The following is a 23,922-nucleotide window of genomic DNA, read 5'->3' as shown; positions in this document are numbered from 1 at the left end:
AGTTTTTAACTATGTTAGTATAAGTAGTTATGTCACCAGCAGCACTTCCTTACAAATTCTCTGCAGAATATTCTATTTTTCTTACATAAATTCAAGTAATGGAGTCATATGGCCTGCAGGTAAAATGGAAGAGTTTCTTCTTTGGCTTAGTTTAGCCATCAGGAAGGAGCAGACGAACCGTCGGCTTAGAATACCATTACGGTGGGAAGCCAAGCATATGCTTTAATCGAATTGTCGGTTCGTGAACCTGTTCTGAAAATAGTTGGTTTCAGTGCTGCCATCTGTCAAGTTTTGAGTTAAGTTAAATTATTGAACTAATTTATAGTTGCTTACATAAAATAGCTAATTTTTATTTCCTGTTCTCGATTACATCTAAACGAACATAATCAAACTATGTCGTATTTTATAGTTTTATGTGCCAAGATTTTATGTTTTAGGTAGAAGAAATAATGAAAACAAAAATGGTAAAAGGTCAAAGCACAATTTATTATATCCTTACCCTGGGTAGTATTGCTAACGAGACATTTCTCATTTCATCTAGTTTTCGGTAACTGCCCTTTTCAATTTGAGACGAGTCAAGAAGTTTTTGGAGTTTCATGAGCAACAGTTGTTTACCAAAGTCAGAGTTCTCAAATATTATTTTAGTATTACGTGATTCATAATACAGTGTAGTCATGATTGCCCGAGCTAATGTGGACCGGATCTAACTCGGATAAGCAAAAACTCGGTTAATACGGATGGATACATAGAAAATTTTCTTCAGTATTTATTATTGTTGTTTATTGATTATTTCTCTTTGTTAGATTGTTCATTATTATTGTATTTACTATTTTTATTGGATGCACAGTACAGTACATTAGCAGTGTTTCTTGCAGACACATTTTTGGGGGGCACTGCCCCCCCCCGGACGAGACCAAAATAATACGTCAGTAGTAGGCCCCGGCGTTGGCGCGAATGACTCATCCTCACTCTCTTTTATGACCGGGGTGAAAGGTCAATGACCTGGCCCGGGTCAATGACCTAGGGGTACCTAGGACCACCCCCTCTAAATTTTGGCAGGGGTACCATGGCCCACCCCCTAAATTTTGGCAGGGGTACATAGGACCACCCCCCTTAAATTTTGGAAATTGCCAAATCTAAAAATTTGGTGTGGTAGCCTAGGACCACAGTATGTACCTCTATCAGTATTGGGTGTCTATGTCGTTCCCTTTCATGGGTAAAAAATTGCCAAAAATTCAAATTTCGGAGGTTTTTGACCTAATTTATCTCCTTTGATGAGGTGTTATTACCCTATATGGTTATATGGGCGTATACAGGGGTCCATTCCCTTTCATAACATATGGGTATATTAATGCACCCCTTGAAAAATTTGGGAGGGGTACTTTGGCCCACCCCTTAAATTTTGGAATTGCCAAATCTAAAAATTTGGTGTGGTAGCCTAGGACCATAGTATGTATCTCTATCCGTATTGGGTGTCTATGTCGTTCCCTTTCATGGGTAAAAAATTGCCAAAAATTCAAACTTCGGGGGTTTTTGGCTCAATTTATCCCCTTTGATGAGGTGTTATTACCCTATATGGTTATATGGGCGTATACAGGGGTTCATTACCTTTCATAAGACATGGGTATATTAATGCACCCCTTGAAAAATTTGGGAGGGGGTACGTTGGCCCACCCCTTAAATTTTGGAAATTGCCCAATTTAAACATTTGGTATTATAGTACCGGACCCTAATATGTATCATGATAAATTTGGGTGGTTTACCTCGTTCCCTTCTAGGGGTACACAATTGCCAAAATATAAACGTAAGCAATACGTTGTACCACGTGTTTGGTTTCGACCTAAGATATCCCTTTGATGAGGTGTTATTACCCTATATGGTTATATGGGCGTATACAGGAGTCCATTACCTTTCATAAGACATGGGAATATTAATGCACCCCTTTAAAAATTTGGGAGGGGTACCTTGGCCCACCCCTTAAATTTTGGAAATTGCCCAATTTCAACATGCGGTATCATAGTACAGGACCCTAATATGTATCATGATAAATTTGGGTGGTCTACCTCATTCCCTTTCATGGGTACACAATTGCCAAATTTTAGTACAACCACGTGTTTGGTCTTTTGACCTAATTTATCACCTTTGATGAGGTGTTATTATCCTATATCGTTATATGGGCGTATACAGGGGTTCATTACCTTTTATAAGATATGGGTATATTAATGCACCCCCAGGAGGGGTACCTTGGACCACCCTTTAATTTTGGAAATTGCCCAATTTAAACATTCGGTATAATAGTATAGGACCCTAATATATATTAATGTAATTTCGTTCCCTTTTAGGGGTACAAAATTGCCAAAATATAAATGTAAGCAATACGTTGTACCACGTGTTTCGTTTTTTACCTAATCTATTCCATTGGACGAGGTCCTATTACCTTATATGATTATATGGTCACGTATGGGGATTCATTTCCTATCATAAGACATAGGTACATTTGTGCACCCGGGAGGGGTACTTTGACCCACCCCTTTAATTTTGGAAATTGTCCCTTTTATATGTTTGGTATTATAGTATAGGACCCTAATATAAATTACTATAAATTTGGGTGGTCCACCTCGTTCCCTTTCATGGGTACACAATTGCCAAATTTTAGTACAACCACGTGTTTGGTTTTGGCTCAATTTATCCCCTTGGATGAGGTCCTATTACCTTATATGGTTATATGGTCATGTATATATTGGTCCATTTCCTATTATAAGACATGGGTACATTGATGCACCCTTTAAATTTTTGGAAAGGGGTACCATGGCCAACCCCCTTAAATTTTGGAAATTTTCCAATTTGAGCATTCGGTATCATAGTACATGCCTCAATATGTATCATGATAAATTTGGGTGGTCCACATTGTTCTCTTTTAGGGGTACAAAATTGCTAAAATATAAACATAAACAATATGTTGTACCATGTGTTTGGTTTTTGCCCCAATTTCTCCCCTTTGATGAGGTTTTATTACCTTATATGGTTATATGGTCATGTATATAGGTTCATTTCCTATCATAAGATATGGGTACATTGACGCACCCTTTAAAAATTTGGGTGGGGTATCTTGGCTCATCCACTCGGTTTTAGAAATTGTTTAATATAAGCATTTGGTATCATAGTACAGGTCTCCAATATGTACCACTACAAATTTGGATGGTCCACATCGTTCCCTTTTCATAGGTAAAGAACTACCAAAAATCAAATTTCGGAGGTTATTGACCCCTATTTAATACGTTATATGGTTTATTACCTTTATATGTTTATGTTCCCTTTTAAATTTGGGAATTATCAAATAACAAAATTTGGTAAACGTTTTCTAGGACCCATTGGTGTTCCTCTTATGGCCAAATATTCAAAATTTAAAGGTTATTGACCTGCTTTATTATTGAATAAGTACAGGATTTATTACTTTTTTTTTTCATAAGACACAGGTGTATTTGTGTACCAATCTTAAAATTTGGAAGGGGTACATTTCTTATTGTCGTATCAATAATTGGTAATTGGATAGTATCTCATTCATTGGGTAAATCATTATGATCACGTGATCGGTTATTAACCTATGATGGGATTAGGAGTCCAGGACATTGGTACATTGAAACTTTGTAGGATAATTTGAGAATTGTGTCATTGGTTTTGATTATTCCCGCCAAATATAAACGTAAGCAAGACGTTGTACCACGTGATTGACCTTGATGAGGTAGTGTACAGGGATTCATTTCCTTTGTTGTGGTACTTCTTAAGTTTGAGTACACACACACTTCTAGAAAACAGTTGGTTCTACTCAGGTAAACAATTGACGGACATTATTGACCTTATTGAACATATAATGATATGATTAACTCTAAGACTTAGGTATATCAAGAGAAGTATTCTTTAAATTTGGGAATGGTGATAAACAGAATTTTAACATAAGGTGCGAAATTTGAAACAATACATTGAACTTTAGTCACAGCTCATAGTCTAAGATCATTGGTGGTGATTGATTTGAAATCTGATAGCTAACCTTATGGAATCTTATGACTCATAGTCTTAAGGGAATACATGCTACAACACTGGCAAAGTTATTGTTGATGCAATTTGATTGGATGATCACAATCTTTCCTGCAATCTGATTGGTTGATCACTATCTTTCGTGCAATCTGATTGGTTGATGAGTTTTAAATCTTTGCTGTATTCAGTTTTTAAGTTTTGTTTTACATTTAAAAATCTTGTTTTCGTTCAACATTTTGCACTCAATGATAAATATGATCAAAACCGTTTATTTGTTAATCGAATAGTTAAAAACCGGATAAAGTTTGACGGTTAACCGTGAAACGTAAAAAATTTTTAGTTTGAAATTTTTTTTGCTTGAAACATTTTGTTTGAAAATTCTTGCTTTCAAATTTTTTGTTTGAATTTTTTGTTTTTGAGAATTTTGTTTGAAATTTTTTTGACAACTTTTGTTTCAAAATTTTTTGTTTAAAATTTTTTTGTTTGAAATTTTTTTCGCTTCAAAATTTTGTTTGAATTTTTTTCGTTTGAAATTTTTTGTTTGAATTTTTTTTCGTTTCAAAAATTTTGTTTCAATGTTTGGTTTGACATTTTTAAAAGTTTGTGCACTCATTAGTAAAGAACCGGAACTGTTTAGAACAAAAACCTTTGACAACATTGTGGTGCAATAGTACACGTCAGAACCTGGGGTTGTACTTGAAATGAAAAAACACAATTCATTGAAATGGATCATTTTATTACACTCCACATACATCCATACCAGATAGTGGTTCTGGATATTGTCGATACAATGTATTTTGAACTTCTTGCACTAGTTTGTCTTTAGCATATAATTTTAATTCCAGTTGAAGGCTTTTAAGATCTATTGCAATATCAATTGATGGAAACTCAATGTCCATTTGATCACAAATAAACTGTTTATCAATACAGGTATGCACTAGCCGGAACTGTTTAGAACAAAAACATCTGGCAACGTTGTGGTGCAATAGTACACGTCAGAACATGATAATGCAACGTCATCAGTTTTTCATCATCGTTGGAGTTAGTATTCATGATAACGTCATCATGGCTACTTGTCTGCAGTTTCTAAACACACGTGATGTGATGAAATCATTTACCAAGATTACTGATTTACAACAGAATGTACCTTATAGAATCTTAGCTAGCCAAATGATCCCTACAACGTTTGGATTAAGAATCGTAGTGAAGCTTGAAAATGATAAGAATATAATTTTACCTGCAAGATATTTTCCCATGGAGGCATCAAAACAAGAAGAACTGCTGCGTTTCTTAAATACTGGATCTGTATCTTTATGTTACAAAGGATTCTTGGGTCGAAGTCATCAATTTGAATTTAGTACACAGCCGGATTCGTCAGCCATTGTGATGAAATCATGAATCAGCACATCAGACATAGTTGTATGAATTTGGTTGGTCAGCATGACGTCAGCAACTGTGATGAAACCATGAATTTAAACGTCAGCACATTCCTTACCAATGACGTCAGCCGTAGTTCTATAAATCAACCAATACAGTGTCATCCCATGAAATCATTTGAGCAAGTGCGTTTCAGGAGGAAAGATGTGTACTTCTAACGATAAAGAGTTCATCTTCGCAAGCTATTATCCAATAAATATATTTCAAACAAAACATGTGATGATTGGTATCAGTGCTAGAACATTTGAACCAGTGATTCGATTGGGTAAAGCAGAACAATTTGGTGTACAACTGACCTGTGAAGAATGGCACGAATCGACCAAATGAACGATGAGCTAAATGTGACCATAGTCAAATCATTAGGCTCAAATCATGAAGTGGTGCTGCGTACAGTCCTCGAAGAGAAGATGGTGCTGTTACGTAAAAAGAGTACATTCCATGTCCCTCGCAACATGGTGTATCTAACGCAAACGGAATGGAACAAATTCATCAGCGTATTTCAGTGTGTTAAACATGCAGTGGAAGTGTGCAACAAAACTAGTATATTCCTGAAAAAGTACTATTTTGAAAAATGTGTTATGCATATTGTACAACATGTATCTAGATATTGTGATGGTTGTCAACAGCGTTCGTGGGTGCATAACTGTATTGATAAACAGTTTATTTGTGATCAAATGGACATTGAGTTTCCACCAATTGATATTGCATTAGACCTTAAAAGACTTCAATTGGAATTAAAATTATATGCTAAAGACAAACTAGTGCAAGAAGTTCAAAATACATTGTATCGACAATATCCAGAACCACTATCTGGTATGGATGTATGTGGAGTGTAATAAAATGATCCATTTCAATGAATTGTGTTTTTTCATTTCAAGTACAACCCCAGGTTCTGACGTGTACTATTGCACCACAATGTTGTCAAAGGTTTTTGTTCTAAACAGTTCCAGTTCTTTACTAATAAGTGCACAAACTTTTAAAAATGTCAACTCAAACTTTGAAACAAAAATTTCAAACAAAAATCTTTGAAACAAATTTTGAAACGAAAAAAAATTCAAACAAAAAATTTCAAACCAAAAAAAAATTCAAACAAAATTTTGAAGCGAAAAAAATTTCAAACAAAATTTTGAAACAAAAAATTTCAAACAAAAAAAATTTGGAAACGAAAAATTTTAAACAAAATTTTAAACAAAATTTTCGAACAAAAATTTGCAAACAAAAAATTTCAAACGAAAAAAATTTCAAACAAAAATTTCAAACGAAAAAATCTCAAACAAAATTTTGAAACGAAAAAAATTTCAAACAAAAAAATTTTAAACAAAAAATTTTGAAACAAAAGTTGTCAAAAAAATTTCAAACAAAATTCTCAAACAAAAAATTCAAACAAAAAATTTGAAAGCAAGAATTTTCAAACAAAATGTTTCAAGCAAAAAAAATTTCAAACTAAAAAATTTTTACGTTTCACGGTTAACCGTCAAACTTTATCCGGTTTTTAACTATTCGATTAACAAATAAACGGTTTTGATCATATTTATCATTGAGTGCAAAATGTTGAACGAAAACAAGATTTTTAAATGTAAAACAAAACTTAAAAACTGAATACAGCAAAGATTTAAAACTCATCAACCAATCAGATTGCACGAAAGATAGTGATCAACCAATCAGATTGCAGGAAAGATTGTGATCATCCAATCAAATTGCATCAACAATAACTTTGCCAGTGTTGTAGCATGTATTCCCTTAAGACTATGAGTCATAAGATTCCATAAGGTTAGCTATCAGATTTCAAATCAATCACCACCAATGATCTTAGACTATGAGCTGTGACTAAAGTTCAATGTATTGTTTCAAATTTCGCACCTTATGTTAAAATTCTGTTTATCACCATTCCCAAATTTAAAGAATACTTCTCTTGATATACCTAAGTCTTAGAGTTAATCATATCATTATATGTTCAATAAGGTCAATAATGTCCGTCAATTGTTTACCTGAGTAGAACCAACTGTTTTCTAGAAGTGTGTGTGTACTCAAACTTAAGAAGTACCACAACAAAGGAAATGAATCCCTGTACACTACCTCATCAAGGTCAATCACGTGGTACAACGTCTTGCTTACGTTTATATTTGGCGGGAATAATCAAAACCAATGACACAATTCTCAAATTATCCTACAAAGTTTCAATGTACCAATGTCCTGGACTCCTAATCCCATCATAGGTTAATAACCGATCACGTGATCATAATGATTTACCCAATGAATGAGATACTATCCAATTACCAATTATTGATACGACAATAAGAAATGTACCCCTTCCAAATTTTAAGATTGGTACACAAATACACCTGTGTCTTATGAAAAAAAAAAGTAATAAATCCTGTACTTATTCAATAATAAAGCAGGTCAATAACCTTTAAATTTTGAATATTTGGCCATAAGAGGAACACCAATGGGTCCTAGAAAACGTTTACCAAATTTTGTTATTTGATAATTCCCAAATTTAAAAGGGAACATAAACATATAAAGGTAATAAACCATATAACGTATTAAATAGGGGTCAATAACCTCCGAAATTTGATTTTTGGTAGTTCTTTACCTATGAAAAGGGAACGATGTGGACCATCCAAATTTATAGTGGTACATATTGGAGACCTGTACTATGATACCAAATGCTTATATTAAACAATTTCTAAAACCGAGTGGATGAGCCAAGATACCCCACCCAAATTTTTAAAGGGTGCGTCAATGTACCCATATCTTGTGATAGGAAATGAACCTATATACATGACCATATAACCATATAAGGTAATAAAACCTCATCAAAGGGGAGAAATTGGGGCAAAAACCAAACACATGGTACAACATATTGTTTATGTTTATATTTTAGCAATTTTGTACCCCTAAAAGAGAACAATGTGGACCACCCAAATTTATCATGATACATATTGAGGCATGTACTATGATACCGAATGCTCAAATTGGAAAATTTCCAAAATTTAAGGGGGTTGGCCATGGTACCCCTTTCCAAAAATTTAAAGGGTGCATCAATGTACCCATGTCTTATAATAGGAAATGGACCAATATATACATGACCATATAACCATATAAGGTAATAGGACCTCATCCAAGGGGATAAATTGAGCCAAAACCAAACACGTGGTTGTACTAAAATTTGGCAATTGTGTACCCATGAAAGGGAACGAGGTGGACCACCCAAATTTATAGTAATTTATATTAGGGTCCTATACTATAATACCAAACATATAAAAGGGACAATTTCCAAAATTAAAGGGGTGGGTCAAAGTACCCCTCCCGGGTGCACAAATGTACCTATGTCTTATGATAGGAAATGAATCCCCATACGTGACCATATAATCATATAAGGTAATAGGACCTCGTCCAATGGAATAGATTAGGTAAAAAACGAAACACGTGGTACAACGTATTGCTTACATTTATATTTTGGCAATTTTGTACCCCTAAAAGGGAACGAAATTACATTAATATATATTAGGGTCCTATACTATTATACCGAATGTTTAAATTGGGCAATTTCCAAAATTAAAGGGTGGTCCAAGGTACCCCTCCTGGGGGTGCATTAATATACCCATATCTTATAAAAGGTAATGAACCCCTGTATACGCCCATATAACGATATAGGATAATAACACCTCATCAAAGGTGATAAATTAGGTCAAAAGACCAAACACGTGGTTGTACTAAAATTTGGCAATTGTGTACCCATGAAAGGGAATGAGGTAGACCACCCAAATTTATCATGATACATATTAGGGTCCTGTACTATGATACCGCATGTTGAAATTGGGCAATTTCCAAAATTTAAGGGGTGGGCCAAGGTACCCCTCCCAAATTTTTAAAGGGGTGCATTAATATTCCCATGTCTTATGAAAGGTAATGGACTCCTGTATACGCCCATATAACCATATAGGGTAATAACACCTCATCAAAGGGATATCTTAGGTCGAAACCAAACACGTGGTACAACGTATTGCTTACGTTTATATTTTGGCAATTGTGTACCCCTAGAAGGGAACGAGGTAAACCACCCAAATTTATCATGATACATATTAGGGTCCGGTACTATAATACCAAATGTTTAAATTGGGCAATTTCCAAAATTTAAGGGGTGGGCCAACGTACCCCCTCCCAAATTTTTCAAGGGGTGCATTAATATACCCATGTCTTATGAAAGGTAATGAACCCCTGTATACGCCCATATAACCATATAGGGTAATAACACCTCATCAAAGGGGATAAATTGAGCCAAAAACCCCCGAAGTTTGAATTTTTGGCAATTTTTTACCCATGAAAGGGAACGACATAGACACCCAATACGGATAGAGATACATACTATGGTCCTAGGCTACCACACCAAATTTTTAGATTTGGCAATTCCAAAATTTAAGGGGTGGGCCAAAGTACCCCTCCCAAATTTTTCAAGGGGTGCATTAATATACCCATATGTTATGAAAGGGAATGGACCCCTGTATACGCCCATATAACCATATAGGGTAATAACACCTCATCAAAGGAGATAAATTAGGTCAAAAACCTCCGAAATTTGAATTTTTGGCAATTTTTTACCCATGAAAGGGAACGACATAGACACCCAATACTGATAGAGGTACATACTGTGGTCCTAGGCTACCACACCAAATTTTTAGATTTGACAATTTCCAAAATTTAAGGGGGTAGGTCCTATGTACCCCTGCCAAAATTTAGGGGGTGGTCCAAGGTACCCCTGCCAAAATTTAGAGGGGGTGGTCCTAGGTACCCCTAGGTCATTGCCCCGGGGCCAGGTCATTGACCTTTCACCCCGGTCATAAAAGAGAGTGAGGATGAGTCATTCGGGCCAACGTCTCCCCCTACTACTTACGTCAGTACCAGCAGTGTACCCCCCGGAATTTTTTTCTCTGAAAGAACGACTGTACATTAGCCATAATACAGAAATAAAATGCGTTTGATATTGATGATACGTACGTAAGTTAAACACAATGCAAAACACAACACCACAATGTCAGCTGGTGCCGTATCGTTTTGCTGTTCGACGTAGAACACTGCCTTCTCCAATTGAAACTCAAGACGTGCAAAAATAATTAAAGCTCGCTATCTTAATTTTTGTGGCAATGTCGGTTGAAGACGATATCTTTACACCAGCTTTATGTTCGCTTTGTTGCTGAAACAAAAGCCTGTAGAGTGCTTATCGTTGTAACCGGATTAGTTTTTAAATTTTTGTTTGTTTGGATTAATCTCGGACAACACGGAACCCTTGGTTAATCGAAACTCGGATAATCGGGACTCCACTGTACGTTTAAAACTATAAATTAATAAAATGATTGTACGAACATAATGAAAAACATTGTGTTCAATGTTTAAAGATATGCAAGTCATTACAGACAGGGCTGGATTTACCATTAGGCTCGGGCCTAGGGTGCAATGTTCTTAGGGGCGGATGTTGGATGAGAATTTAGAGAAAATCACATTTAATTAATTTATACATATTTAAGGCAGTACTAATGCAGACCTATGCAGGCATAGACATTAAAGCAGACCTGCACAAATCTTTTTAAACTATAACAACAAATTTTATTATACCGTTTCATAATATCCTTTCCTCTTGTTTGGCTTACTTTTATAATTTTAGTGCGAATAAAGTATTTATTTATTCATGCATATTTCTTGGTACCGGCATCTATGGCCTTACTTTATGATTTTAGTGCGAATAATTTATTTATTCATTCATACATATTTCTTAGTATTACCGGCATCTATGGCCTTACTTTTATGATTTTAGTGTGAATGATTTATTTATTCATTTATGCATACACAGGTTGTTCAACCTACGTTTGCCAATTTCGTTCCTTCCCCCTCCCGGTCAGAATGGACTCACCCGACCTGGCTCGTGGCGTCCTGCAGTGTTGTGTGGTGGCTTCCTGGGAACGGAGTTGTTTTTCCGCGCGGACGACAATAACGCAAAAAACAGGACCATTGTTGTGAGTGTTGTGTTAAATTTGTTTCCAAGTGTGTGGGTTTCCGCTTTGTGACCAAAATGCCGCCCAAACTAAGCCAGTTTTGGGAAGGCTATGTTGCGGCTCTTTATGACGCCCACTTTAATGTTTGTCATTAGAAAACAGTGCAAGAAGAATGGTTGCAACATCAGTTTAAGTTGAATAAAAATGTTATTAAAAAGTACAAGTGCAACGAAGCTCCACCATTTGGATCACCAACGAAGTTGCCTAGATAGCGGGAATGCACCAAGGCCACCTCCACCATGCAGAGGAAACTTCGCAAAATGGCAATGCAAGAAAATCCGCCATCACAAAGGTGTATGGTTAATCGTCTTGACGTGTCTTTGGGGACTGTGAGCCGGACGCTACACCATCAACTCAAGTTGGAAAAAAATTATGAAAGCTCGCGGCCATCTTCTCACGGATGCCCACCAAAAGGAACGAAAGTGTAACGTCCGGAAGCTGTACGAACGGCATCTGGCAAAACAAAGGGGGATGTACGTCGTAACGCTCGATGAAGCATGGATTTACCTTTCCGACTGCGGCAAACCGAGAGCCATCATGTACCGAAAGGCGCAAAGAACTTCAGAAGGTGGGTCCGTGTCTGTAAAGAATCCTTCCCAAAAGGGTTCATGGTCGTTACTGGCTACTGTTACCGAGGTAAACTGAAGATTCGTAGGGTGGCGAAGAACTGCAAAATAAATTCGCAGTATTTTCAGGAGCAGTTCATGCGGCCGATCTACGAGCAGGAGATTCTAACAATGTACGGAAATGACGCCAATCTGATGCGCATTCACATGGACAAGGCCTCATCACATACCTAACGATCGTCCCTCACATTCTACAGGGAGATGGAGGAGGCAAGTGGTATACAGGTGATACCTTTCAATGAGGTACCTGTTAAATCTCCAGATGCAAGTCCTATGGACTATTGTGGATTTTGATTGCTGAAGCGGGCTTTGGGAAAACGGCGTGTAACAACTGTGGAAGGACTTTGAAAAGCTATGCAAAGGGAATGGGACAAGATTCCCTCCCAGTTCTACAGGGTAGCCTTTTACAGTGGAAATTACGCTGTCGGGCTCTAGTTAGGAACCAAGGGAAACACATCGATCACTTACGGATCTGGCGCCATGGATTCTTCTAAATTTTTAGGTAAATCGAAATTGGCCAAATGTAGACTGAACAACCTCTGTATTTCTTGGTATTACCGGCATCTGTGGCCTTACATTTATGATTTTAGTGCAAATAATTTATTTATACATATTTTTTGGTATCACCGGCATCTATGGCCTTAAGCCCATCAAGAATGAGGGATGACGTTCCTGTGCAAGCATACTATCCGGACAAGTGGAGAAGTAGAAAGTGGCCTGGGACCTATATCTTAGGTACCACCCGGCTTTTCCTAGTGTGAATGAGGAAAACCCATGGAAAACTTCACTCAGGGGGCATGGCATTTTGAAACTAGTATTCCCACCGATAATCGAATTTGGAACCCTCGCATAAAAGGGAGATTGTTAGCGACTGCGATACGTGGGACGACCTTAGTGTGAATAAAAAAAGTAAGATTGAAAAAATAGTTTTGTTTCTTGTAACCAATACCGCCACCATCAAAAATGCGAAACATTACGTTTTAAAACGCCCTGATTTGCAAACCATGTAACCTGTCGCAAGCTGTTGAAGGAATTACACAGAAACTTGTAAGCACTCTATCTAAAAAACCATGATTCACGACCCCCCCCCCCAGTACTGACGTAATGAATTGTGTAAAATAAGTTGGAGTACGAGGATACATTTTTAAGTAGTCATTGAGTACTCGTTACACGGGTACCAGAGAAAACATTGATATTTAGAAATAGCGCATACTAGATCCTTTGTAATTCTTGGAACCGCCAGATAGGTTCCATAGTTTTCAAGTCAGGGTGTTTGGAAACTTCATGTTACGCATTTTCGGCAGTTTTATAACTTTGAAAGGAGGTGTTTTCTGAACCTTGTTTAGTAGAACTTTCGGTTATATATATGTGTGTTACAGTTTCGGCTATGTGTCTGAGGAAGACTATGTTACATATTGGAAACTGTAATATATATCAAGTGGAGTTTTATTAGCAATCTTCAATTTTCAAAGCTGCAATGAATAATTTACAAGTAGAACTTTCGATGTTTACTAGAGGAAACCATCGTTTTCTGAACCATGTTTATTAGAAATTTCGATGTTTACTGTAGGAAACGAATCAAGTGGACCTAACAGAAAGACATACACACTTCCCCCTGCAATGTCTTATTATTTGTGATCATTGTATTCAGATCAATGTCAGATGTTTCACTTAAGGTTGTCTACGAGACAAGAATTGAGGCTGCCTAATCTCGGAAAATGTATCTGCTTTTATTGTAAATGAGTTCTGTCTCATATAGTGTATCTCGTCAGGAAAATTCCATTTGGTCTCACCACGTCTTGTAGAAAACCCTATTTTCACTAAACTTCTTTCCACATTACACAAATCTAAGGTTTTCTCCATCTTTTTTTTTCTGTTTATACTTTTCGGCTTTAAACCTCATTATCACATTAGGCTATCTGACTTTCCAACCAACTGAACAAAAACTAACTTTTTTTTTTTTTAACCAACAAATGTACGAGGATGGATTTGAAAGTTCGTAGCCTGACTAGGAAAGAAGGAATTATTTTATATTTGTATACATTAGCTGTAGCTATATCCGTTGGTAGTCACTGTGTAAAATTTTATTTCTCTATTGTTTCAGGTGAGGAGTTTATAAGGTGCTAAATCGGTGAAAATTACGGAAATTTGTAACATTGAGAAAATCACCAGGACAATGCGCGTGTTCACATGTCCCTTTCAATCATGGCTGAAATTCATTCCTGTAGGTTCGAACTGTTGCCACACCCGCACAACCTGAAAAAGTTTTTTTTTCGGTGTCAGCGATTTTCTTCGACTGCAGAAGTGAAATGTGCTGTAGTGGGATATTTTGCAGGGCTCGAGGGATCATTTTTTAAAAGGTATAGAAGCGTTATCGGAGAGGTGGCGTAAGTGCACCTCAATCGAGAGGGATTACGTGGGAAAATATAACCTATACAAATATTTTCTAATTTTGTAGGTCAGGCCACGAACTTTGCAATCCACCCTCGTACATTATTCGTTTCAATAACACTTTTGCCTCAATGTGTTTAGATGTCTCCTAGCATTAGCCCAATAATCCAGCAGTAAGCAAACTTTTTCAAAATCCACCATATTCCAAAAAATCGCTTTCTTGTAGCCTACAATATTAAATCCCCGTGCGTGATCATAATAAATTCAGTGTATCGTGTTTGAGAATTTGCTTGAGCACGGCTTAGGAAGACAAAGCTAATTTTTTGTTTCCTTAAGCTGATATAGCCTACGTTCTTCATAGATGTTTAAACCTTCCTCTGTGGGGGACATTTCCAGTGCTGCAAGAGCAATATATATACATTATCTATCTAATTAATTGTATGTTTGTAGTGTTTGCGTCTTTCAATATTCCTTATATCAACATACATGCTCCTCTGTCTGAGTCCCCACTTCAACGTTAATGCGTCTGCTATTAAATTAGAGAATGTCCCTTAATTACATTGCAAAGAGCACACACACACACAAACTCGAACCATACTTATGTTTATTTCACTTTGCTCATCACTGTTTTAATTAACTTTACTTCTATTAAACCCATGTATGTGTTTTTTTTAAAAAAGCTTTTCTGCCATAATGAAATGTAAATTGAATTGCAAGTTTAGACTAATTAATGGTGTGGATTGTTCTCTCTTTTTCCTTTTTAAGGTATTTTTTCCTAGCGCTTTTATTTGTACTTCCGTTCATAATGTCATTATTAATGGAAAATTAGATAAATGAAGAAAAATGATCGAATTTGAAGTAAAGAGAACCATAGCCGCCTGCAGCGGAAGGCAAAGGGGACAGGTGCCATCCTCCCTAGATTTTCGAAGGGTGTTGTTGGAAATACATGTCAAAACATAATAATTTGCTCTTTCATACTATAGTATTTATAATCATATTACGTAAATACTATAGAAGTATGGTTTATTTAATGCCGGAGCTAATACAGATATGTACGTAAATAGTTAGGGTTTTATATTATGTATTCAACATTTACAGTGAATGATTAAAGAGGGATGAAGGAAGCATTAATGGGAATTGGAGATTTCAAGATTGGAGGGCAGATCATTAACAAGATCAAGCATGCAGATAATACGGTTATTATAACTAGAACCAAAGAAATACTACAGAAGATCATTGAAAAAATAGTTGATATTGGGAAACTATATGGAATGGAAATCAAAATCGAAAGTCATGAGAGTATCCCGTGAAAATGCGCTCTTACGGGTCAGAGTAGAACAAAGAGTACTTGAAGAGGTCGATCCTTTCAAGTATCTGGGAAGTATTTTGACGAGAGACCCTTACTGCACCAAAGAGATCAGGACGAGAATTGCCATAGCCGAAGAAGCATTCAACAAGAAAAGGTCACTTTTAACTAGCAACCTTAATATTGGACTAAGGAAGAAATTGGCCAAGTGCCATATGCTGAATATTGGACTTTATTGTTCAGAGACTTGGACATCACGTAAGTTAGAGAAGAAATATTTAAAGAGTTTTGATATGTTGTGTTGGAGGAAGATGGCGAAGATAAAATGGACAGAAAGAGTAAGAAATGAAGATGTTTTAAAACGGATAGAAGAGAAGATGACGCTTCTAGCCACCATCCTTCGTAGAAAGGCAAATTGGATTGGACACATCTTGCGATAAATAGGAAGAAGAACACAAATAATCGATGATTTTTTAAAAAATAGAAGAAAATATTGGAAGTTAAAAGAGAAAGCTAAAAATCGAGAAAAATGGAAGAAACATTTCAAGGTCCAAAGTAAAAGTTAAGAAGAAAAGAAAAATCCCTCATCAGTCCCAGGACCTGTCAAAGGGCATAATAATAATAATAATAATAATAATAATAATAATAATAATAATAATAATAATAATAATAATAATAATATATTCTGTGCATACGTGCATCAAAGTGTATGTGTGTACTTGCAGCTGTGCTTATGTGTTGGTCTTCCCCCTTATAATAGTTTCCCCCCTTGGAAAAATCTTAAGTGTGTCCCCGAGGAAAATCCCATTCTTTTTAATCTTTGTTTGTTCATAAAAATCCTAATATTTAATAATACAGCAGTGGCATTTCCTCCAAGGTGAACAAATTAATGTAACCGACCAAGTATAAACTTTTATTTTTATTGTATCTTAATTTCAAATTTAATATTAATTGTCAAACAAATAAAATACTACACGTAATTTTAAGTTAAAAAAACTTATAAAATGTTAAAAATTATTACGTAATTTTATCTGCAAGTTTGCTTTTTGTGCTAAAAACAGCTTAACTTACATAATGAACTTTTTCATTGTCTAGATTTTGCATTAACAAATTTCATCATCTAAACCAAATTTCACTTTATACATGAACTCAAATTTCTAAGTCAGTGTTTCAAGCGCGTGTCTCTACATTATAACTACGGGCATTTTAAATAACGACTTTAGCAAAAGTAATAATATAAAGCGTTAAAATATTTCCAAAATAATACAGTGTATAACCAAATTTTATATCATGCTCTGTCTCAATATCATTCTAAAACTAGAATTATATCTTAAATTCAAACTACTTCATCAATAACTGTTAAAGTTCAAATAAATAACAATTTCTATGAAACAACAAACTTCTTTGTAAATTTCTAGGTACATCAAGTACTTGCGGTAAGATTGTGTTTTAAGTAGTGATGAGCGCAAGATTCTTTGTCTTACAGTTTGTGCAAGAGTCTTGCATGCAAGACCAAGACCACTACTTTACATATATATATATATATATATATATATATATATATATATATATATATATATATATATTATATTATATTAATGTAAAAAGGAAGGAGGAAAAACCATAAAATCCTGCACTTGAATTTCTTGGTTTCAGTACAAATGTCGTTGATGTGAATGTGTTCCAAGTAGTTCATGCAATCCGTGTGAGTCGATCTGCTCCTGTAGCATATAATTACAGTATGTCGTTTTCTGAATCGGTTGTTCGCATTTTCTGTATTTTTTACTCATTTCCAAGCCAAACGGGCCTCACTCTGATCAAAGCTTGTTGCACACACAAAACATGTGTCATTGGTGCTGGATTACGATGCATTCCTGCGTTTTAAAATAATGAGGATCAGGAAATCAGACATAATTCTTTGAAACGGTGTTTAGAAGACGACCGAGAGCATAGTGCTAATATGAATTGTTATAAGAACTTCAGTGTCTGATTTACTTTGGTCATCATTTCCTTAATTTACGACAGCCCATCATTGGATTTTGGAAAATCATACGAAGAATAGTTGTGTCCATAAGAAGCGGATAAGCGAAAAGTAAATTAAAACAAGTTATGGCCACGATGACTCAGTGGTAGAATGTTCACTTCTGGTGTATGGGGTCCGTGGTTTGGTCTTAGCTTGCGCCATGTGAATTTTTGGTGGACAAACACCGTGTGCGTGAGTTTTCTCGGGGTTTCCAGTTTCCTCCTACTTTCTTCATTTCATTAATTTCTCATCACCGTCTCCTTTAGTCTCGATGAATAATCATGGAACGTTAAACTAGATATTTCTTTTCATTTCAAAACATATTAGTGGTGTTTTTCTTCCAAAACGAAAGTGAAAGGTAGTATTGACCATCGGTAGTTCGGTACACCATAGGTGCTGACTACATGGGTATGGTCTTGCTCCGAGGCTCAAGTATCCGTTGGAAATTTTTAATGTGTCTTCATAAAATTAATATCGAAATAACATTTTCATGACATTGACAAAAACTTAGTGCATTTGACCACATGTTCGATTTCATGGGCGGATGCTTATACGTTGAAACATTGTTTATGAATATAACTTTTAGCCACCTATATATATGGCACATCGAGGAATATTATACAACAATAAATAATGCATATTCACAAGTGATAGTGATTTTGTACAGTTACTTTAAATAACTTGGAGTTTTATGCCGTTATTTTGTGTTTCTAATATAGGTCAAAAGTATTTACATAAATTGAGTGTATACAAAAGACAGTTGAGACGTTTCCAATTTTCACTCTAATTGTTCTAAAATATTAAGGGGTTTGATTATAATCATTATTATTTTAATTTTTTCTCTCTCTTTTTGGCCAATATTGCTGAACATTATCATAGCTATTCTGCCATCATTGACAGATCACTTGCTGCAACTGAGAAGCTTCAATGTATGGTGGTTCTCAGCTAGTCTCTTCGTCTTGATTCGTCCCCTCCCTCTTTTTCCTTCCACAATATCTACCCTCTAGCACGTCCTTCATAATACAGTTCCTCCACAGCTAATGTCCCAACCAGCTCCTGTTCCTCCTTTTAATTACATCTAAAATAATTCTTTTCTTCCCTACTGCTACTATTTCTAATACCTTCTCAATCGTTTTCAGTTCAACCTAGCTAATTCACTCTCTTTTTCTCCATGTCCTTGTTTCGATATTTTCATCGTTTTTGTGTAATGTTCGTGTTTCTACCCCGTAGAGTACATATTGGAATCAGTAAAACGGAATCTCAGTATTTAATTGGAAATTTGTTCAATACAGAGATTAGCTAATCGTGGATGAAAAGAAAAAAATATGACGCCGTTAAAGTGTAAAAATAATTTTTCAATTCATAAGATTTCAATTATCTATGTCGTCTTATTTTCTTTCATGCGTCTCAGGGGTAGCCTCCCCAGTTTGGGAACCAGTGGAGTATTGGATCTGTTAAAAATACAAAAAGATTACGAAACATTGTAGTTTATCTTATAAGTAGTGAAGCGTGGGCACCCACTGAAAAAAATAAAGGTCATCGCCTATGTTGTACACTATCATTACATTACACGAAGGTAAACTATATTACATTGAGAAACATACATTGTATTTCTGTTACGGTACTATTGGTCCATTGTACAATTTGTTATTCCTTATGTCCAGTGTAAAATTTATCTACGAAAAGCAGAAGATTTCTTAAAACAAGACTTGCAAGACTCGTGCAAGCAAAACCAAAAGACCGAAACCAAGACTGGGTGTGCAAGACCAAGACCAAGACCAAGAACACCTGGGTCTTGATCTTGGTCTTGCATTTCCTCATCACTAGTTTTAAGTAACCAAGTTATAAAACAATCATTTTAATCAAGAAAGCAAATATGTGCTTAAGTAAAATGTGTTAACTGCCATACATATCACATCACATAAACAATTCACAAACATCATGACTACTATAGCCCCCTTAGTATAAATATTACATTACCTTTTCGAGGTAAAAAAGAGAGTACTCTCAGGGAGTATATTTAAGGAAAATTATTTCTTCTTAGTATCTTCAATACTATGCTTTCATTATAAGCTACTTAAATACACAAACATAAAGAAACAGAGGAAAATTGTAAAGATTAAAAAAATTAATAAATACATTTTAAATAAGTTGTCCTGGGATTGTTGAATTAATACTGAACCATCCTTAAAACTACTATATATCCCCTGGGCCCCAAGACATTCTCTCCATCCTTGATCAATATTATTATAATATACACCTCCCACATATAAAGGCAATTTAATAATATAATTTGTTGATAGGTAAGGTAAAAACCATATACTTCCTATCATCGTAGAATTAAAATAAAACTTTATACACATTAAAGACTGGCCAATAGAATAACTTGATAATAAAATTCCAACCCATAAACCTATTACACTTACAAGTAATGCGCCTGTTTTTAAGTATAAAGGTAAAACAACACAATTAACAGTAGGAAAAATTAATCAACTTAATATTGCACCGCCTAAAATTGCCATCACTACTAATCCTAATATTCCCTTACACATAGTTCAGCCTTCATTATCACTAATAGAATGAATATTAGCACCTCCAAAGCCCTTACCTGTTAAATAAAATCTTAAACGTACTGAATAACATACAGTTAGACCCGTAGAAAAAAATAATAAGAAAAAGCTGACTACATTAATTAAAGATAAGGAAGAAATTTCCAAAATTAAATCCTTAGAATAAAACCCGGCTAAAAAGGGTATCCCACATAAGGCCAAGTTAGCTACATTTAAACAAGACAAAGTAAGAGGTATTTGACTTACAAGTGCTCCCATTCTACGAATATCCTGTGTATCACCCACACCATGAATAATCACTCCCGCACATAAAAATAGTAATGCCTTAAATAAAGCATGTGTCAGTAAGTGGAAAAAAGCTAATACAGGGAATCCTATAGACAAAATTATCATCATAAGACCAAGTTGACTTAAAGTAGATAAAGCAATAATCTTCTTTAAATCATATTCATAATTAGCACCAATACCGGCCATAAATATTGTTAATCCTGATAATAAAAGTAACACATCTCCTGCATACACATTCAATAAAACATCTCTAAAACGAATTAGTAAATAAACCCCAGCGGTTACAAGTGTAGAAGAATGAACTAATGCTGATACTGGTGTAGGAGCAGCCATTGCCGCTGGCAGCCACGCAGAAAAAGGAATCTGTGCACTTTTTGTTATAGCCGCCAAAATAATCAAACTGGAAATAACTACTATTTCATTATTACTTAAGACTCTATGTAAGTAAAAGACATAATTTCAGCTTCCATAATTCAATATTCAAGCAATAGCTAATAAAATTGCTACATCTCCAATACGATTAGAAAGAGCAGTTAATATGCCGGCATTATAAGACCGTACATTTTCATAATAAATAACTAAACAATATGATACTAACCCTAGCCCGTCCCATCCAAGGAGGATTCTAATTAAGTTAGGAGAAACAATTAATAAGACTATTGAAAGAACAAATATTAGTACAAGTATAATAAATCGATTAAGATATCGTTCAGATCCTATGTATTGGCCACTGTAATAAATCACTATTCTAGAAATATAAAGTACAAATCTTATAAATATAAATGATATTCAATCAAATAAAAAAGTTATAATAATTTTGTTTCTTTTAAAAGAAATAACTTCTCACTCAACAAATACTCTATATCTATTAATTAAAAAATTCAAGCCTATTATAAATAAAAAAAATACTTATTCTATTTAAAAAGACAAATCTAGTTACACAAATTGAAAAAGGTCAAACCATGGCTTAAGGGTTAATAAACCTTCCTTAGTTCCACAAACTAAAATTTTATCCTAAACTACCTAAGCAACTACAGTCATAAAAATCTTGGCCCTGCAAAAAAGATCAATAAATTTAAGGGAAATCAATGTAACATCAATAATAAGTACTCTCGTACACTACCTCCTCAACAAGAATATAAATTTGAATAAGGTATTCCGTGTTGAGTATATGAATATAGGTATAATCTATAAGCAGCTCTAAAAAAAGAAAGTAAAGCTAACCCTAACATGCTCAATCAAGATCAGCCAACAATTCTATTCAATAGACTAATTTCTCCTAATAAATTTAACGTAGGTGGGGCAGCTATATTAGCAATTCTTAATAAAAACCACCATAGTCCCAAACTCGGCATAAAAGACAGTATTCCTCGATTAATTAACAGTCTTCGACTTCCTAATCGTTCATAGGAAATATTTGCAAGACAAAATAATCCCGAAGAACATAGACCGTGGGCAATTATCAATGTAAGAGCACCTCTAAATCCTCATAATCCTATTGTCAATAGGCCCATCAATACTAAGCCTATATGGGCGACAGAAGAATAAGCAATTAAGGACTTTACATCAACTTGTCGTAAACACACTAATCTGACTGATCAAATACCTACAACTCTAATACCAAATCAAATTAAATTCATATTCACAGCTACATTTTCTATAAAATATATAATACGTAATAATCCATAACCTCCTAATTTTAATAAAACTCCCGCCAAAATTATTGAGCCACTTACAGGCGCCTCAACATGTGCCTTAGGTAATCAAAGATGAACTAAAAATATAGGCATTTTAATTAAAAAAGCAACAACTAAAGCAAAATATCACATATAATATGTAACTCCTAAATCTATTACACTTCTTATATTAATCATCAATAATCTACCCTTAATATATTCCAAATAAAAAATGCCAATCAAAAGTGGTAGTGAAGCAAATAGTGTATAAAACAACAAGTATATGCCTGCCTGCACCCGCTCAGGTTGATAACCTCAACCCAAAATTAAAAATAATGTAGGAATTAATGACCCTTCAAAAAAAAAAATAAAATATAAACAATCTAGAAGAAGAAAATCTCAAGTAGAGTAATACAAGTAATAATAAAACTAAACTAATAAAACTCGTACTATAAAATGAACTTCTCAACACACCTTCTCTAGCCATAATTATAAGAATAACAATTCAAATACTTAATAAAATCAATGAATAGCTCAAGCCATCTCTCCACAGGTAGTAGCCCACCTCCCAAGGGACTAATCCTATACTATTTCTTAATATAAATAAAAAACAAACCCCAATAAGACAAAACTGAACAACTCATCATAATTTAAAATTAAAACCCAAAGGTATTAAAAACAGTATAAACATTAAATATTTTAGCATCGTAATACAACTAAAGAATTCAAATAATCACCTCCATGAGTTCGGACAATTGATACTAAAATCGACAAACCTAAACTACCTTCACAAACACTAAAAGTTAAAAATAATAAACAAAAATAGTTTTCAACATACAAACTACCTAAAGAATAAGATAGAAGTAAAAAACTTATCAACACAATAAATTCAAGTCTTAATAAAACCATTAATAAGTGCTTACGCTGAATAACAAAACAAGCTATCCCCAAAATAACTAGAAAACAAGAAAACAAAATAAATAATATTTTCATAAGCTTTTATAGTTTAACTAAAACGTTGGTCTTGTAAACCATTAATGAATATAATTCTAAAAGCATCAAGAGAAAGTACAAACCTATCTTTAGTCCCCAAAACTAATATTTTAATAAACTACCTCTTGAAATTAAAATAACCTGAATATTACTTATAATCTTAGTAGTCTTAAGATTTATTCTAATTCAAATATCTCACCCCTTATCAATAGGCCTAATACTTGTTGTCAACACCATTACTACTTGTTTAACTATCTCAACCATAAGAGAATCTCCCTGATTTTCCTATATTCTATTCTTAGTCTTTCTAGGAGGTATATTAGTTTTATTCATTTATGTTACAAGACTAGCCTCAAATGAAATATTTACTTTAACACCTAACCTTTTCCTACTAACTTTCATAGTTCCATTCCTATTAATTCTTATAATAATTATCGACCCTCTTCTACTTCCAAACATAATTTCACTACCAGATCCCCAACTTTATACAACTAATTATCAAGAAATTCCAGGTATAAAATTTTACA

General features: G+C 34.6%; 1 protein-coding gene and 2 pseudogenes across 3 annotated transcripts in view; 1 reads left to right on the top strand and 2 right to left on the bottom strand.

Annotated features, from left to right (window-relative positions):
* The window catches only part of Pkc53E (Protein C kinase 53E), a 1,159,983-nt gene that overhangs the window by 595,003 nt on the left and 541,058 nt on the right, over positions 1-23,922 (top strand). The window lies entirely within an intron of this gene.
* On the bottom strand, positions 19,935-21,690 carry LOC145681317 (NADH-ubiquinone oxidoreductase chain 5 pseudogene; annotated as a pseudogene).
* Positions 21,764-23,108, bottom strand: LOC145681316 (NADH-ubiquinone oxidoreductase chain 4 pseudogene; annotated as a pseudogene).

This window comes from Thermobia domestica, chromosome 3, assembly GCF_964235325.1.
Source record: "Thermobia domestica chromosome 3, izTheDome1.hap1.1, whole genome shotgun sequence".
Classification (NCBI taxonomy): domain Eukaryota; kingdom Metazoa; phylum Arthropoda; class Insecta; order Zygentoma; family Lepismatidae; genus Thermobia; species Thermobia domestica.
This window is presented reverse-complemented; position numbering and strand designations above follow the sequence as displayed.